Genomic DNA, 16373 nt, shown 5'->3' with positions numbered 1-16373 from the left:
CAAATACAATGAATTGGAAGACAGGTTTTATTATATTCCCTGCCGATAAAAAATAAAATCTTAATAAAAATGACCACAAAAAAATTTCAAGTGAAAAATAAGCACTTCTGTTAAATTATTGCAGAGTCTCCACATTGTAATTTTACAAAATATCACTGAACTATTGGCACTGTCTCGAGCTTTCAGAATAATAAATAAACACTTCTGTTTGGAATAAAATAAATACAAAATAGGTTTGCGAATAAAATAAACTTTTAAATTATTGCAGAGTGTCCATATTGTAAACAAACAAACAAAATAATTGTTATTAAATAAATAATAAAATATAAAAAATTATAAAATAAATAATAAATAAAATAATAATTGGCCCCCTAGTGGCCAATCTAAAAAAATGACAAGCCACCCTCTGATTAATGAAATAAGTTGGTATCGGTTCATGGTATCGGTTAACTTTTACGAGTATGAGTACACACACATTTTACAGTATCGGTTTCGGTGCATCCCTAATGAAAAGTAAATGTCATTTAAATTATTTCTGTTCATGGAGATAAACATGTTAAAATATTCTAGAGGAAATGACGTCAAGTTAAATCGTGAAGAACAGAATACGCGATGGACGTGGTTTTTACGTCGTTTCCTGTCATTTGTGACGAGAACATGCACATTGTGATTTATTTACCGAGTCTGTTTCTAGCGCACTTTCTCACACTTCCTTAAAATGATCAATCTTTTTAACCTCAGCCACAGTAATTATTGCATTCTTTTTTATTTCATGATTAGACTTTTTTCAAAACTCAAATTAAAAACAAGTACGTGATACAAGTGCCACCGTTTTTTGTGAAAATGTAATTATGCTTCATGCTTGAGATGAGTGCATTTCCGCTCAAACTGCAGCGATGGTGAAATCACGCTTAGCACCGGCCCACTCTCGTTTAACCCCGCTGTGGTCAGAGTCGAGCACCACTCATCTCATCTCGGTGGAACTGCCCCATTAAAACACAGCTTGTGGCAAGTGTCAGCGAGAGGTGCACTGTGAAAGATGAGAGCAATAACAGAAGAGAAGCACATCACATTGCGTCAGTAGTCCACCCTCCAGGGAGTGGACTAAATTGATACGTCGCCCAAAGCTCTGGGGGGTAGGAAATGTTCAGTGTGACGTCATTTAAAAGACTTTCTCCCCTGAGTTGTTTAAAAGCGGGTAGGGGCGCTTATGAATGGGACACCTGCCCTGCAGGATGTTACATGTGTATATAAAAATCACCACTGGGTGCCTGTAGGCATACAGCGAGATTTGCGCTGAGGCCATGAAGGATTACAGTCACATTAGAGATGTCCTCTGGGCTTCACTTGTAACCTGTGTGAACACTGCAGGTTACAGCTACTGTGAGTGCTCGAGCCGGCTTATACTGCAGTATTGCAGTAAAGCCTAAGCCATAACTTTATTAAAAGATAAAGGATGGTCCAAAAACATGCCATTTACAAATCTAATCAGCGCATGTTCACTATTTTTTTTTTTTACTGCAGTTTGCCAGAAAGTGAAATGAATGATTATAAATGATTAATTTGTGAGTTATGACTCTGTGCCCTGCTTCTTCCCGCTGACACTAAATCACAGCGGAAGAAAAGCAAAGCTAGGTGCTGATTAATTCAAACATTAATTCTCCTTTACAACAAGCCTTCCAGTCAGCTTTAAATAGGCCCATTGTTCAACTGAAATCACTTGACACAATTGTCTTTGCATAGCAGCGTGCTTGTCAATGAGTCACCAATTAATTGGGTGCATTCTGGAGGGCTGGCCAGTGGCAGCTAGTTTTGCATCACTCACTTGTATTGCAGGTCTGTTTAAGCACAAATATCTGGACTACATGCAGGTTACTGGACTTTTGCTGGTATACTAACAATAGATCTGATTAATTTTCCTGAGATATATCTCTTTAAACTGCAACAAACATCTGGGGCACGTATTTGCCCGGGAAGGATCCACACTGGTTGTCAGCCAGCAGTCAAAATGATGAGGCAGAAGTCAGCCTCTTCAGGATGAAGAGGTCACAGCCATGCTTAGAGGTTCAGGAGAGCTAATTAGACTGAATGAATGACAGGGGACCTGAGGGGGTAAATGCAATTATCAATAGATTGGACGACAGAGATTTCTGCTTAGAAATGCTAACACGTTATAAACCCTCACCCACCTGAAGTTAAACTCAAATATATGTACTTCTTTGTGAGAAAGCAGGAAGCTTGCAGCACAAACAGCTCTTGGCTCATTACCACACTGCACACGCTCCAATGATAGTTAGTCCAATATGCTTCCTTTCTGTCAGGGAATTTATGGACAATACGACAGCTGCAGTAACTATTTGAAAATTGCCCGCTTGCTAAATGAAATGATAAGCCACAAAGCTGCAGTGCATCAGGGTAACAAGGATCACCTGCTCCTAAATATATACAACCCTGCCTCAGCAGGTGCTGCAAGATGAGTCGGACTGTCACTTCAAGCATGTCTGCAGAAACAGTCTGAATAATCATTATAGTCTGTTTAGCTTTTTCCCAGAAAGGGAGCAGTAACCAGAAGAGATAGCGCTCCCGCATGTTTCATGTCTGATTGTTTGATCCGGGATAAAAGACGCACAGGAAACCCAGACGGCTGTCTCCGCTTGGCTTGCTTCCAAACAAACGCAGTTGTTTGGAATCTACTGGGAGTCCCTTAATGTCTGAGCAGTGTATAGGAAGGATGTCTGGAGGAATTTAAATCTGAAGAAGAGCAGAGCTGACACTAGTGTCTGCAGGCACAATGGTGATAGAAGCAACAGGGGATGAACAAAACCCTAAAAATTACAAAATAAAAATTAAAAACACATAACACACAAATCAGTTTGAGAGCTAAAACACTTGTATAAACACAAGTAGGATTAAAGAGTTTGTGATTTAAATTAGTCTGAGATTTATTGCGTAATGAAATAAACTGAATAAATCTGTATAGATAGATTAGGACAGAGATATTCTGCTGGAGGATTCTTCCTTTTAGAAGGGATTTTTTCTTCCCACTGTAGCCAAGTGCTTGCTCATATGAGGTCATGTGACCATTGGGGTTTTGGCTTTATTACTGTAGTTTTTACTTTACATTGATTTGAGGAAAAATCTGTATTTCCTAACCAGTTGGTAGTTGTTCGGCTGCTCAGAGTCTCTTTCTTTCCTCCCCTCTATATTGGTTTGTGTGTGTGTGTCTTGGTGGGTGGGCGTGTTTTTATTTTTGAGAGGCGGAGCATGTTTGAGGTCTCCACCCTGCTTATCACACACCTGTGTGATACAGCGAGCTTGGCACAGGGTGCTGCACTAAAACCATTTTTGCGATTCCTTTCTTGCTAGTAGATTGCTGTGATTGCATGCAAACCACAGGTGCTTCTGGCTATCATGGCCAAAACAACTGCAAGGTTTTTGGTGTTGCACACTTTTTGTGACCCATTTTTACCAAGGCTACTATTTTTTCCCCAGTTCTTGGTAGTTATTAACCACTCTCCTAGCCTTTTGTGACCCGAATCTGATGTAGGTTCTATCCTCATTCAACCCAACTTGACAGCAGAAATGCCTCAATAGCTGATTTGCTATTGCTAAGCTGCACCTTTGCTAATCCAGGCCACAGAAGTGAAGCTCTCGACTGCGTTTGTGGTGGTAAAGTATGTTTAATGCAATGATCTAACAAATAATGCGGCTTGTCATGCACTCAGATGTTCAAACAATCTGCCTTGTATGCTACTTTACCAAGTGTCAGTGGCTGTATCCCAATTCAGGGTCTGCAGCCTTAAAGGCCACATTTTAAGGCCGATTACGTCACCGCGACGCGACGAAGGCTGTCTCAATTCGAAGGCTGCTCGAAATGCAGCCCTCAAATGCGTCCTTAATTTCCCTGAATTTTAAGGCCGTGGCGGTGTAGACTTCGTGGCCCAACATATCCCAGAATGCATAGCGCGGCGGTGGGTGTGGATAATTTTGCCAGCGGATGAGGGGCGCCCGAAGAGTAAACTTTAAGTAAGTACTGAATATTATGTCACTTATCTATGTGCAAATGTTTAATAACGAAGAACATTAAAACATTACTGTTGGCCACATGTCGGCAAAGTTATGTGACATTAGTGACGTTTGTACTAACTTGGTTTTAAAGCCTTTACTTTAAAATATACGCCGTTCAATAGCTGAGCTTAATCTTACAGAGAATGATCAAAGCTCATGTAGAAACAAATGAACAAAAGATTTTCTCCTTCATTTCTGTCAAACAAAGCTGTATGAAACGTTTCCAGCTGGTAGTATCATGGTTGCTAGGCAACCTGGGCAGCTCAACGGAGGCTAGACCGTCCCATTTCACAAGCCTCGCACTTCCGGCCTTAGCGTTCTTTAAGTACGCGGCCCTTGAGGATCGTTGAGGCTGCGTACTTTAAGGCTGCAAACCCTGAATTGGGAAACAGCCAGTGTGGCCCAAGCAGTCGGGGAAGGGACTTTACTAATCATGGGGGCTGGCTTCATAGTCCACCCTCATCCAAATATGGGTGGCTCCTGGCTCTACAAAAGAAGTTGATGAATGCCTTAAATTACAGATTTAATAACAAATAACTGATGATGAAGTGGTGAAGGGCATTTTTGTTGTCACAGCACATTTATGATCACACACTGGTGACACATCAAGGGCACTTCTTATCTTACACAGGGAGACTTTGTCTGGAGCACCTGGGGATGGAACCAAAAACTTTGCCTTTAGCCTTTGTCTGTTCTACCTGAAAGCTAAACTTTAAAGAAAATGGCAAATAAACATACAAAAAGGAAGCAACTCTTTTTGTGTTGGGATTGGACACAAATTGAAAGTGAAGTAGGGCATGTATAATTATCCAAAAGATACGCAATTCTGTGTCTACCTAGTGCATTATACACAACGGTTGAATGCTGCTATTGTTGTCAGTTCTGTTTATGCTCTACTGCTGAGGTATTCGTTCTGAGAAAAGCAACTCCAAGTGCCACTGCCACTTAGAGGGAATTGGGAACAAGTTCAAAGCCATTGGGGAAGCTTTGGTCTTAACCCCAGAAACTCTGCATGGGACAAACACCCTTGAAAACCAGCGGGGTGCAAGGAGAAGCAGTATATTCAGGAAGGGTGCAGCTAAAATAGATTTTCAAGTATAGACGTGTTGAACTGGGAAAACAGTGCTTTGTTACAGAGCTCTGGGTGTCACAGGAAGCTATATTAAAACCAACATGAAAGGGAGAAAGTTGCCGCGAGAGTTGAGGCTCAGGTGTGAAATGTATAGTTTTCAGGGTTTTTATCGGTTTTCAGCGTTATTTTGTTATCGTTTTTATCGTTAACTCGGTTTTCCTGGGTCTTTTCACGTGTGTTATGAATAAATTTTCTTTTTTTCAGTACCGGTACTAGTTTTATTTTGTTGTATTTATCCGCGACACCTTAAAGGCCGGTCCATGAAAATATTGTCGGGCATAAACCGGTCCGTGGAGCAAAAAAGGTTGGAGACCGCTGCTGTAGAACACAAAATATTTCCCATTAAATTTTTGGTACTATAAATTTGCAATCCTCATTCATGGGCAGTTTTAATAAGATTAGAAAGGAATATTTCAGATGGACAGCTCAGGTTTATCCGTTTGGAGACCAAGAGTGCTGAATGGCTGCCAACTGAAGGAAGAGAGGAAGACCACAGAGGAGGTTCATGGATGTAATCAAGGAGGACATGCAGATGATCCACTGTGGCAAACCCTAAAGGCACTAGCCACAAGAAGAAGGTTCATTTCCAGTTTCCTATTGGCTGCTGCTGGGTTGGAGATTAACGGTCAGAGAAGAGAGCTTCAAAATCTGCTTAAAGAGGCACATACATGCCCTTCACATCATGCATCATCCCACCACCCAGTGAGACAGAATAAGCATGTAAGCAACAGTCGGTCAACTCCTACGCAAATGCGTGTTTGTAACTGAGGCTGTCCAATCACAAATTGTGTGATTACAGCAAAATGGTAGAGCAAGAGGCAGGTGTTTAAAGGGCTCACAGCTCGCGGCATGACAAATAAAGCTTAATGAGCACATGTGAGGCATGAAATCCCAACACAGACATGGAGAAGAGGGAGCTGCCTTTATGCCAGACAAAAGTGCAGCAAAGATAAGATTCATAAAAATCTTTCCCCCCGCAGTAAATATCTGTGAATTCATTTTGAAGCAAATCAATCTAACCTGAAGTGATGCATTTAAAATCAAAGAGGTACACGAGCTGTTCAAAGCTTTTCATTTTAACCCCCTGAACTTGCCCGACACGTCTTAAAGTGTAATTCATCTCAGAAGTCGCCATTTAGAGAAACACTTACTGATTTGGTTCTAAATACTTTTCTGGTGCTGGCCTTTGTATTGATCTCATTCAACGTTTTTGGAAGTTCTGGCAGAATATCATGTCACTCAAGCTTTTCATAGCAAGATGATGTCAGAAATGAACAGTGTTGGGGAGTAACGGAATACATGTACCGCTGTTACGTATTTAAAATACAAAATATGAGTAACTGTATTCCGTTACAGTTACCGTTTAAAAAGGTGGTATTTAGAATACAGTTACTTTGTTGAAATAAATGGATTACACGGCGGTACTTTCCTGTTTCATATTGTGGCGGGTCAGGATTGTTTGGGTTTTGTTTGACAGCTACGTTCTGTTGTTCCAGGCGGCAGCGTTACGGTTGCCATGGTTACAGGGTGACAATCTCTCTCTCTGCGTGTTTCCTGGGTGAGAGAGGCCTTTTTGTTGTTGTTGTGCTAAGCTAACAGGCAGAATGCTACAGGTATAGCTCTAAAGAATGTAGCATCATAGGCAGTGTAGTCCGTGCTGCAGGGAGAATGGACTGCCATACCCGTTATGTGTCTGTGAGCGAGGGAGGGAGAAAAAGGAAAAGTACGAGCTGTCATCGAGCAAAAACGGGAGCTGGAAGCATGTAAATATAATAATAACCACTGCAGCCAAGAAGAGAGCCTGACGAGCCCAGTTGTAAGTAAGCTATTAAGACTCGACTGTACACCGTGTTCGTGTTTTCCTCCAAAAACAATAAGTTCCGTTGGAGCAGCCTTTCAACGCCTCTCTCTGTCTCTCGCTAGCAAAGTTGACCCAGACAACAAAGTAAAGCTAGTTTTCAGCTACGAGCCGACACAGAACCCACCGTATTAGCCAGAGGTCCCTTTACTACGGTTCGGAGCCGCGGACCTTCAGTAACAGTAATAAATCACAGCAATAGTACATTCACGTAGTTGTAAACAGCATGATAATATATGAAGTAATCCAAAGTATTCAGAATACGTTACTCTCATTGAGTAACGTAACGGAATACGTTACAGAATACATTTTGGAGCATGTAATCTGTAATCTGTAATGGAATACATTTTAAAAGTAACCTTCCCAACACTGGAAATGAATGCCTGTCAAACCTCCTCTCCATAACTTTTTATATAAATTGCACTTCCAACAACTTTCAACGTTCACACTTCAGCAAACCTTTGCTGAAATTCTCTTTTATTCACCTGAAGTGGAACAAATTTTCTTTAAAGGCTTTCACATTAACAGAAGCCTTGAGCTCAGATTTATTATCAAGACTTTGTTGACATTTTATCGTCTTTCATCGTTTGAATTTTAGGTAAATATGCCAGTGCTTTTCATTTTTGTTTGAATTTAGCATAACATGATCACCTCAGCGTTTTTTCAGTCTTTCCAGTAATACCAATACTTGATTGATACTATTGATTTGATTATTAGGAGAAGCAGTGTTCTTGTTGTTTGCACTTAATTTTTAACTGGCAGTTCAACTGCTTTCAATATTTGTCTGTTTAAAGATTTCAGCTGTCTCTCTATTTTCATACTATAAAACATGAGCTTTCTGTGTTCATTGTCTGGACCATCTTAATTTGTCATTTGGTGACTTCCTGTTTTACTCTGAAAGTTAGTTTTCTAATGAGCCTTATTGAGATTTTACTTCCTGCTTTTGTTTCTTGCCTTCCCTTGTAGTGGTGTGCAATACTCCAAATGTTGGTAGTAAATACAGAGTCAGTGCTGCTGATGCTTTTAACCTATAAAAATTAAAAGTAGGGGAGAGCTACTGCAGATAAGGGGACGGTCTGCTTGCCTTCACCCCAGAGAGAAGGGTTACATCGGTTTGCCCCTCTGGGGACGAGGGTACCTGGACCTGGGATATAGAGTATGTTTGGGGAGTGTGATTGTCTGTACGGTGTCTATTTGTGTCCGCCTCCACGTCGGGTGAGTGCTGAAAATTTGTTTATGTGTATATAAGGGTGGGAATGCCTCAACTCTTCCCAGGAGGGTGGTACGGTTGCCCCTTTGGTGGTCCTCCTCGGGTCCTCGTACTCTGGGGCCTCTGGATGTCTGGGGCCTGGATCTCCTCCATACCTGCTTCATGCCCTGGGGGACGGGGCTATGGTTCCCCACACTCCCTAGCAGACCGTTACATACAGAAACCTTTTGAACACAAGTGTACTGACCCACACAGGTGTACACAGACACAAACTACACCTTTCTTGGCTGCTGCCTCAAAGCACATTGTGTGCTGTCAATCTTGTGTGTTGCACAATAACGTTTAATATTTAGTATCTACTGTTATCTACTGTTAGCTAGTTTATTGTGATGGCGTTGTATTTATTGTTGCTCTTTTTTTTGTTTGTTTTCTCTTCTGTTTTGTTTTCTTATCTCCATACAGGTGATCCAGGGTTTTGTTTTGTTTTTTTTCCTCTTCCCCCCCCTTTCTCACCATCTCTTCTCCCCTCTATTTTTTTTTCTCTCCCTCTTTCTTTCTTTCTTTCTTTCTTTCTTTCTTTCTTCCTGTCCTATCCCCCAGTCATGTCTGTCCCGTCTGTAACAAAATAAAAGAAAATAAATGCATAATTATAATAAAGGTCAATAAATGGGCCAATATCAATACCTAAAGATCCAAACAGGACAGGCAGAAAAAGAAAAAGTAGGGGAGAGCCGTGTGTCATGATGGGGGATGGCAAGAGATTAATTTAGGGTGGCATGTGCAACCCCATGCCACCAGTAGATCTGCCCCTGTTTACAACTGCATTTAAAAAATAAATAAAAAATATAAATTGTTTGTTATTTAATCCAAATAGGTAAAACTTTTAATATGTATGTGCATTACACATTAGTCAAATAACTCAAGCTTTGTTTGTTTAATTTTGCTTCTAATAACTTATAATTGATGAAAGTACAAATTAAGAGTCTCAAATTATTACCTAAGCTCGACCAAAAAAGGGTTTATACACAGAAATCTGTAACCTCTGAAAAGTATGTTTATTTATACAGTCGGTGCTTGGTTGAGGCTCCCTCATCATGAGTTACTGCATCAGCCATGGAGGCATCTTGCAGCAGTGCTGGGGGGTTATTGATTTGATAGTGGCCTTCATTTCATCTGTATTTTGGGGTTGGGGGGATTCTGATCTTCCTCTTGAGAATACCTAATTCCCTGCGGGGTCCAGATCAGGCGGGTTGGCCGGCCAATCAAGCCTAGTAACATTATTAGTTGGTCAAACTATTTGGTAGTAGTGTTGGCAAGCTTTCAGCAGATGGGAGCATAAAGTGCTCTAAAATCTCCTGGTAGACGCTGTGTTGACTTTGTACGTGATAAAACACTGATGCACCAATCACTGCAGACTACAGAAACTTCACCCTGGACTTGAAACACCTTGGACTCTGTGCCTCTCCACACTCCAGGACCTTGAGTTCCTAATAAAATGCAAAATTTACTTTCATCTGAAAAAGAACTTTGGACTTGCGATGTTCTCTCTGGCTCAGCAGTGCCTCAATATTAGGAATGTAACAGCTGTAGCATCTTTTGTGTAGACGTCTTTGTGTGGTGGCTCTTGATGCACTGACTCTAGCCTTAGTCCACTCCTGTGAAGCTTCCCAGACTCTTGAAATAATTACATTTTTACAATTATTTACAATTACATTTCTTCCTACACCCTTTCCTCTCCAGCTACAACACATCATCGTCATTTTGTTTCTCATGAACGGCTGCGAATCTTCCCAAAGCGACTTTCTTATCTTCACACTATGTTAATTTCTCATAAATCAAACATCTTGTTATACCAAGAAAGAACAGAAAAGGTTTTACTTGCAAACATTGTCGAAACAAGCTCATTTTCTTTAGCTGTTAAAAAATTTGATGTTCATGAGACATTCAGTAGCCTATTATTAATGCGGTTATTCCTGGCAGTATTTAAAGCCCCTGTGTTTTGTTCATCATAGCATCTGATGATCAGTTTGAGACACTGTACAGTAGCTTGCAGTGCGAGTCTGCCTAGCTGTCTATTCCAGAATGCTTCTTTTTTTCAGACTCATTATAACGATTGGCCTGTGGCAGCGAGCCACAGTGCAGCTGGGCAAGAGAAAATGAGTCTCTTTGAAGTTCCCTCTTTTGAATGGCAACACAGATCGTTGTTGTTGTCTTGTTTCAAACCTGGAGCCTGCATTGAAACCATACAAAGAGATTGCGCTTATTATAGCCCAGCAGCCTGTCCATACTTTGCTCTTTTTTTAAAAAATTGAAAAGTAATATGAATTGACGGGGTCACCCTTTAATAAATATAACAGATCCTCGTGGTCAAACCCGTGTGATTCATCCCTGTTATTTTTCTTCTTCTTCCCATAGTTGCAATATCTGTTCGTGTCAGTGTTTCATGTTATCTGATCAGATATATGTCACTGTGCACAACACTGCATTCACTAAATATGTACATTTTTTTTCACCCAGTAGTCTCAGGGAAACATAGTAGAGCTGGGTTTCAGAATTAGGAAAGCTGGGATTCACGGAGGCCCCAGAGGCTGCTCTGAGGGCAGTTTTGGCCCATTTCTCATGGCCATGTAGGTTAGCGAGGAAAGGGCTGATGTTAAACCGATCCTGATGGATGCTGGCGGTCGGCATCAGGCTGCCAGCCCGGACAGCAACAGGAGCCCATCTGTCTGTCTAATGTCAAATGAAAAGAGATGCTGTGCTGTCACTACTCTCAATCACGTCTCCCTGAGCAAAAACAGTGACACTAATGAAGTGAACCACAGATACACAGACACAACTGCAGACCCCCATAACCTCAGAGCTTTAGAACTGATCATTCCTCAGTTATGGTAAGTCCTCAATTAATCGTATTAGCAATTCATGAGGTATTTATTGTGCCTAACAGTGACTTACTGAGACTAGATTACCTCCATCAAGGCTAGAAAATGAACACTTTTACCTTAAGGCTCACTTGACAGTAAGTGGATGTCATTTGTTGCAATTTAAAATGACAGTGAAAATATAATGCTCTATTTAGTGTTTTCACAAGACCTTTTTAAAGGGGGCTGCGGTTAAAAAGACATCTCAGAGGTGTTCTGTTTGATTGAGATCTGGTGATTGTGGACACCATCTGAACTTTCTGTCACGCTCAAGAAACTGGTTTGGTTTTTACAGATTTTTTTTAATATGATTCATTATCCTGCTGAAAGCGACCAGCAGGATGGATCAGAGCTTTTATTTTGTCTGTACAATTTCTGACCATATCATCTGAATGCTGCACCAGAAATCATGACTCACAACAACTGGCAACATTTTTACAATCTTTCGCTGTCAAATTTTAGTAAGCATGTGTGAACTGTAGCATCGGTTTCCTATTCTTAGCTGACAGCAGTGGCTCCCGCAGTAGCTCATCTGCTTCAAGGCTTGATGTGCTGTGTGTTCCAAGATGCTCTTTGGGAAACCTTGGTTGTAAGGTGGTTATTTGAGTGACTGTTGCACTTCTATCAGTTTAAAAAACTCTGGCCATTCTCCACAGACCTCTGCCATCAACAAGGCTTTACCCTCGAGACAACGGCTGCTGAAAGGATATTTCATTCTCAGTAAACCCCAGAGGTTGTTTTGTGGGCAAATCCCAGTAGATCAATAGTTTCTCAAATACTCAGACCAGCCATAGCCTATTTTGCACCAACAACCATGCCACATTTAAAGTCACTTAAATCACCTTTTTTCACCATTTCGAACTTCAACAGGATGCTTTGACCACATGCATTAAATTACTGCCACATAAATTGACTGATGTGATATTTGAACACATTGTGGAGATCAGGGAAACATTTTACTGCTACTATTCATAACCATCATCATTACCACTACATTAATTATCATTTCATCAAAGCATTTATTCAATAGATTACACATGTTCTTAGTTATGATTATTACACCTATCTCAGAGAGCTTCTGTCTGGTAAAAGGCCAGAAGCGCCAACGGGCGGGGTGAGGCTGAGTGCGTTGGAGGTCGAGATATACACACACACGAACAGTAGTTAGACTCATATTTAGGAAAGAGTTCAAATAATAGTTTGCAAAAGCTTGTGACTGCAAAATTGTGTCTGCCTAAGGGACAGTTTGTTCCAGGAGATAAGCGAGCGTTAGAAGATTAATAGGAAGCAGGAAGCATTAATAGGAAGGATCACTACTTTGAGACGGAGAAGATGTCCTTTTAAATGTGTCAAAAGTCGTCAACAGAACATTGGTTGTTTTTGAAACTTATGCATGAATTGTATCTGTTTGACGCATGAGGGGGCGTCATAAACAAAACCCTGATGGTATAAAACAACTGCTTGTGTATCATTGGGCGGAGATCGATGCTGTCGGTGGGCAGTGTTCATCTCCCCACGCGTGTGTGTTCATTAAAATCATTGTTTGACCGAAGCTCTTCTGGACCATTAATGTTTTTGTGCTCACCCTCAATATCTGAACCCGTAACAACATCTAAAAAAAGTGTCTGTTTTATGTTGACGCAATCCTTGCAATAATGCTAATATAGATGATAAACCCATAAAATGTAACTTCTTTAAAACGTACTAGGAGGAATTTCAAGAGGGCTACTAAGATGAGACTTGGTTCACATATCACATATATACTGTCTGTCTACTGTCCCTCATTTTAAATTCATACATAGTCATGTCTACAGTTGTACACAGTTACTGGGTCACCTCACAAAAAGGATCCGACCACTGCAAAAACTTGGGGAAAAAAATCGAAAACGCTAGTCTCGCTGTCAGAATGAAGTGATTTTCATCCATTGCACTCTTTATGATATCAAATGACCGACTGTTGTGCATGACATCCATTTTTGGTCCCAATCCAAAGCCAGTGCCCTATGTCTTTGAGATCGGGACAATGTGCAGTCTGAACCTGGCGGGAAGCATCAGTGCAAATCACATTATCGCATTTATCAGATTTCTTTCCTGATGGGAGTGATCTCGTCCAGGACGACAATGCCCCCATTCACAGCGTGCAAGGTGCCAGTGAGTAGTTCTATAGTGCAAAAACAATGTGATTCACATCCTACAGCCTTTACAGTGACCACATTTTAACTGAGTTGAATTGGAGATTTTGCTTTCCACCACCATCGCTGAAACACGAAAGGAGGGAATATGATTTGAAAAATGGTGTGTAGCTCTCAACTGGTTTTCAGTGACCTTACTTGTTTGTTTTGCCTTCATTTTTTTTTTCACCTGCCTTTATGTTCATAATGATTAATGTAGTGGCGCTTTATCTTTAAATAAATGCCCGGTCAAATGTGGGATGCTGACACTATCATCAGCACAAGGGTCAGAGCATTTTGAACGGTTGGATAAACAACTTTGCTGCTAATAATGTGTGAAACTGTGAAATAGAGTAGTCCATGTTGTGAGTTTATTATGACACATTTAGATAATTGACTGGTGATGGGGTTTTTTTCACACTCGTTAAACTGAGGTGTGATGGAGGGGGAAGGCATCACAGACACATTTGCCTCTTACTCATTAGGGCACATACGGATCAAATGACAGCTATAGACGACAGCGCTACTGCCTAAAAAGTCTGCTCGCCAAGTTGAGTGATGAGCTAAGATGAAAGAGGAGGCGTGTAAAACTTCAAATAAAGCCTTTCTACTGTCAAAAGACAACACAGTCTACACTGACAATGCGCTAGTTCTTGCAGAAGCAGAAAAACTGAGGAAGATGGTAAAATGCTGTTTTTATAGACATATAAGATTGGTTAAGCCCTTGCATGAGACCTAACAAAGTGGCTGTTCAGTAGGTATACAACTGCATACAACAATAGAGTGCTGTGGATACAGTATTGACTGCAGGATAATATTTATATCTACTGGATATGTGGAAAAGAATGAATGTAAGGCAGCAGCCCGTGATTTCCCAACCATTACCATGTGATTCTTCTGAATTTATACTCAAAATATTGATACAAAGTATCCTAACCTTACCTTATTTAATTATATAGTAATAATACACTATTAGAAGTGCAGGCTATATGCTTTTCATTTTATGGATATATAAAAATAATGCCAAACGTCCGCTTTAGTCTCATTTTTGTTAGCATTAGCCTTCACGTAAATAACTGAATGTTTTAATTTCTCTGGAAAACATCAGTCATCTGATCAGATAATAATTAAATGTGTAATTTTTACATCTCTTTCTCTTTTTACAAAGTTAACACCAAAAGTAACATGTTTTTTTAAACTATTGGGCAGGTTCGGCATATTTCAGCGATCCAACGCTATGCTAATGTCTGTTAGCATAGCGTCTGTTACAAGTGTAATAGATTGGTATTAAATCTTCTCAGCTAATTCTGCTCAGGAAACCAATTAATTTTCTAAATCTATTGAAAGCTTTCCTTTAAAACCCAGCTGACATATAACCAGATCAATACTTAGACAGAAGGACAAATTTTAACATTAATGGGAATCTAGTTTCTTCACAAAATATCGTAGGCAGAGAGTTATTGTCTTACATCTGCACACTTAGTGTAATGAGGATCCAAATGTGAAATCAAGGCTGAATCTGAAGCAGCTGGGATGTAACACCTCCTAGAGGAGCAATGTGGGCGATAAACACAATTTTCCAAACCTTGATCCTGGTGTAAGAAAACCCGCAAGTAGCAAAGTGATATTTTTGGGTTGTTAGTTTGCCTGTTTGCATCACTGCAAGGTCTACAATCAGAAAACACATAAAAAGGTAAATCTAATATGTACCATCATCACAGAAGGTGGCTGGCAAGTGGTAATAAGAAAGGCTTTTGTGGGAGACATAAAAAGCCAAACATTTCCCCAAGAACCTCCACATAGTTTGAAGATTAAAAGAATTATAACATGAAGGGAGAAGATCCTGAGGCTTTTCTATGTAAAGCACGGCGCTGAAGTACAGTGTATTAGCATGCTTTTAATTAGGCATAATTAGGGTCAGAAATGAAGGCGGCTCTTAACCTCACAGGTTCATCATCACAATAGAAGATGTTTTGATAACATTAGTTTCATTTATGGACAAAAAAAGATTTTGTATGAATATTAAAATGAAAACTACACATGTACAGCTAATAATCATTGAGAATTTTGTCTGTGAAAAATGAAAAGAGGGGACTGTTGCTCAGACTTAGACAGGAGCTGTTGCTGCAATGCTTTTCACAGACTGAAATCTCATCAGTGGAGCAGCCAGAGGGGACACAATTTGGAAAGGTTGTTGATGGTCAGTGACCTTGAAAACTTCAGCTGGAGCCAACTTTTTTCTTTTTTTCCTTTTTTTTCTTTTTTTAAGCTGACTGCTTGGCTGACTGTCCACACATTGTCCAAGTCCGCTGTTGCTGAGCTCCATAGAAAAAGGGACTCTCAGCGATAGGCTTACTGCACACAGAGAGAAATGCTGTGACGGGACACAACAGAAAGAAACTGACTTCACTGAAATAATATTCAATATTATTAGGGCCAGTTTGCAGATATGCTATGCAAATTTATTCCAGCTAGAGGGTAACACAGTCACGACTGTGGGCCTTAACTCTGGCAAAATCAGATAAATTGTAACAGAAACATAGCTGCAAACAATTCTGTTGACTTCCATCAGCAATAAAATAAAGAGTGTTTTTAGTTTTACCTAATGTTTATTAAAATTCTATAGTGGAAAATAATAGGAGACCAAAATGGCCAAAAACTGTAGCTGCTGTATCCAAATGCTGCTGTAATAGCCTTGTTTTGTGACCACAAGATATTCGTTTTATTCAGAAAGAACAAGGAAAATGACAGCTTGAAGACAATTGATCTGTGTAGTTCCACTGACAGAAAAATGAAAAGTGTAAAATGAGCTTAACACTGTTAAGATGTTTAGAGAGGGGTGTTTGGACTGCAGCAAGGATTTTCATGTTTGATGTTACAACCTAGACTCTTCTTCTTTTCACTGTAACCTCACAATTATTGGACTGTAATGATTTAACTATTCCCTGTCAAGCTATTCCCTTCAGGACAGGGAACAGCTTGACTTTGAAAGGTGCGAGCCATTGCAGAAAAGCTC

At 40.3% G+C, this 16373-nt stretch overlaps 1 long non-coding RNA gene across 1 annotated transcript in view; it reads right to left on the bottom strand.

Moving 5' to 3' along the window:
• Positions 1 to 16373, bottom strand: part of LOC146495755 (uncharacterized) — a 112332-nt gene that overhangs the window by 50049 nt on the left and 45910 nt on the right. The gene's annotated exons all lie outside the window — the stretch shown is intronic.

Source organism: Neolamprologus multifasciatus, chromosome 19 (genome assembly GCF_963576455.1).
Source record: "Neolamprologus multifasciatus chromosome 19, fNeoMul1.2, whole genome shotgun sequence".
Taxonomy (NCBI): domain Eukaryota; kingdom Metazoa; phylum Chordata; class Actinopteri; order Cichliformes; family Cichlidae; genus Neolamprologus; species Neolamprologus multifasciatus.
Note: the sequence above shows the minus strand (reverse complement) of the source record. Positions and strands in the feature narration are given on the sequence as shown.